We start from the raw sequence: 3,519 nt of genomic DNA on the forward strand, positions 1-3,519 counted from the left end.
TCCTCTCATGGCACCCTGTGCTCACCTCTGCCCCACTGTTGTGGTACTTACCATATTGTGTTGTGATCACCTTCAAAGCTAGCATCCCAAAAGACAGACATGGATTACTCATCTTTGTATCTATCACCTAGTACAGTCCATGCAATAATAGGTGGTCAATAAAAGTTTGTGGAATGAATTAATCTAGAAAAGAAGAAAGGAAAGCAAAAAGGGACACCATATGTTGCGGAGAGTTTGTTTATAGGCACATTTAACAGTTGTGAGACACAGATGATCTATTATGATGTTTTCAGAGTTTGGGACTTCAACAGGGAACTAAGAGGAATAAAAGGAAGCCTGATCTCAACGATTTAAACAACATAAAGATCATAACTGAAATATTTAATTGCCTAAAGGGACAAATGGATTCATCAACTGAAGGGTAAACTAATCTGTAAATATCCCAGGTCTAACAGCGTCTGGCATAAAGCCTTGGGGAAAATGGGCATACCCTGTACTGCACTCTGGCGATAACCCTTGACAAAAAGTGACGCTGGAGCTTTCCTCCATGCACAACAATTTCAGCCAGAGAAGAAGTAGGGGCAAAAATAATAATCATGAAAGATAAATACATAATGGATAAATGGATGGATGAAAAGATAGGTGGTGGATGGATAGATAAGATAGAATAAAAAGATGATTGATAAGTAGATGATGGATAGATAGATGAAATCGAATAGATACATGATTGATAAATAGATGATGGATAGATAAATGATGAATAAATGATAGATAATAGATGATAGATATGTAGATAGAATAAATAGATGATTGATAAATAGACGATGGATAGATAAATGATAGGTGATAGATAGATGATAGATAATAGATTAAATAGATAGATAGGTAATACATGGATGATAGAAAGATAGATGGATAGATAGACAGATAGATAGACAGACAGACAGACAGACAAGCTGGCCATAGCTCTTTTGCTGGTGAAGCTGCAGTGGCAGAACACTGTTGCAAAAACAAATGCAGGCAAAAAATTTGGAAGGTGGAAGCCAATGGACTGTCAGTGGGATCTGCTAAAAACAAATTTATGGTCTGATCCCACAGATGGTGATATCTGTGGAGAACCAGCCACTTTGTGCAAAAGCTGGGAAGAATGAGAGGAAAAACTAGACAAGAACTAAACAAGTGAAGAGAACAAAAGAAGATGGTAAAGAAGAGGATCTAAGGCAACAGCAGCTAAGGTGTTGACCACTAGCAAAACCAGTGCAGAGAGAAAAGATAAATTGACACTGAAATTAAAGAAGAGAATGCATTAGTCCCAAAGATACAGAAGCTGAAACAGCCCAATACTCAGGACTTACATTTCTGGCCATGATGGAGTAACATGGATCAGATTCACCCTCTTACCTTAAACAACAACAAATGGAAATAATTTTAAATAATTTCAGACACTGGACAAGAGGCAGCAGAGGACGGTGATTCCTGAGAAAAGGGGGAACAAGCAAGGTGAGCCGTGAGATGCTCCGGCTTACCAGGTGGACAGCGTTTTCAGTTAAGTGATGGTGCAAAAAGACGGAACCTAAACAAAGCCTACTGGTTTATGGACACAAGTGAGAATTCAGGGATGACACTCTGGCTAACCCCACAGATGAGAGTAATGGAGAAAAGAGAGCTTCACAGGGAAGAGAGCTGCACAGAGAGACCTGCACAGAAGGAGAGCCTGGAGATGGAAAGGGGTTTCCCCTACTCTTCAGCTGAGTACTGGTCAGGGCGTGGATGTGAAGAAGCTGCACCAGGAGTGAGCGGGTGGAATCATCCCTGAGCTAGGGGGCAAGGAACTTTGATGTCCCCATAGCAGAGTGGAGAAATCTTGTAATACATGGTCGTGCCCTCAAAAGGAAAAAAGCACCCCTAGACCAGGTTCTTTTGTGGTTTGTAAGTGTGATGATTGGGTTTTTTGCTCACGTGTGAGATGTGCCTCCCTCAAACCTCATTATGATGTCGGCACATCACCCATCTGACGTGGAAAAACAAAAAAACATCCTTGCACCAAAGGCTGCTCTGGTTCCATCTAACCATGCTTGAAAGCAAACTTCATAAAGATTAACTGTTGCCAAGCAACTTAAGTATGTCCCAGAACAAAGACCAAGAATATTTAAAAGAATACAAAAATATCTGACATCCAATAAGATAAAAATTACGTCTGGCCATCCACTCAAAAATTACCAGACATGCAAAGTAGCAAGGGAACATAATGGACAATAAGCGGGAGGGAAACTGATCAACATAAACAGACCCAGAAATAACATAGATGCAGGAGTTAGTAGACAAGGACATCAAAACAGTTATAAACTATGTAGTTTTTTGGTGCAGGTATGTTCAAGAAGGTGGAGAAAAATGTGAGCATATTAAAGATATAAAAAGATATTTTAAAAGAGCCTTAAATTTGGGAGAGGAGCACCTCAAAGCTTGAGGTATCTCTGATATGTTAAAAGAAAGTAGCAACATCCACTTTCCTTATCTGGTGTAATCATACCAGGCACTTTCCAAACAAGTAGACTTTTGAGAATGAAAGGGGTGCTGTTAATAATGAGCTTGGGACCATCGGCATAAACAGAGACTGCCCCGGGTTGACTGTGACATATGATGGGGCCAACATTTCCTCCCAAAGCTTAGCAATATTTAAAGTGTGTAGGACATGAACTTCAACAGCAGCTGACATTATGGTTTCAGTCCTTAAAGGGATGGCCTCAGCCTCTGGGAACTCTCAGCCATGCCTACTAATGCACACCACATATCTCTCAAAAATAAGTTTGTCCTTTGCAGTCCTCTCCATTTGTTCCGCGGCTGACTTGGACCTCTCTCTACTGTGTTGTGCCTGACTCTTCCACTGACAGCCTCAGGCTCAGACTTCACAATCCTTGTCCCAATCAAACTTAGCTGACTCTAGTCTCAACCCCACAGGACCGTGCTGCCTACCACTCAACAGGAGCTAAAATGAAAAAGCTGTGAAAGAGTTAATGAGTTACTGCTCCTTAGTAGGGAACTTATAGTAAAGCTACCGCCACCCTCCTGGCTTTGCACAAAAGCCCACCAGTTATACCAAACCGAAGTTTGCCTAAGTATTGGCAAATGCCCTGTCAAGTGGTATCTGTAAATACCCTGAATTATTTGTCCAAGTGAGTCAAAATATTCAGGGTGCCAAAGAGAGAGACGATCTCTTACAAGGTAAGCTACAAGAAGTCTCGTGAAATCTTCAAGTCCCGATCCAGTGGGGAGAAATTTCCGTCCAATGACAGAGTGAAGAGACACTGGGTGTGTTGGGGACTGGAGTGCCTCCCTTTACTTCCACAAGCCTCTGCTCCTGTGAATAATGCAATGATCACAGATCCTGACTTCATGTTATGACCTGATTGAAACCCAGATCCAAACCTGTCCTGGAGCATGTGATAAACCAGATGAGCCTGGAGTTCAGTTGTCACCACCTTCTCAAATACAGGCATCTTAATTAAAAAATTATAAGCT

At 41.3% G+C, this 3,519-nt stretch overlaps 1 non-coding gene across 1 annotated transcript; it reads left to right on the top strand.

The window, feature by feature from the left end:
• The first annotated feature begins 1,914 nt into the window (after window positions 1-1,914).
• On the top strand, window positions 1,915-2,017 carry LOC115836524. The gene has a single exon (XR_004031596.1). It is a non-coding gene; the product is annotated as a small nucleolar RNA U13 (small nucleolar RNA).
• The last annotated feature ends 1,502 nt before the right edge of the window (window positions 2,018-3,519 follow it).

The sequence above is a fragment of the Nomascus leucogenys genome, chromosome 8 (genome assembly GCF_006542625.1).
Source record: "Nomascus leucogenys isolate Asia chromosome 8, Asia_NLE_v1, whole genome shotgun sequence".
Taxonomy (NCBI): Eukaryota; Metazoa; Chordata; class Mammalia; order Primates; family Hylobatidae; genus Nomascus; species Nomascus leucogenys.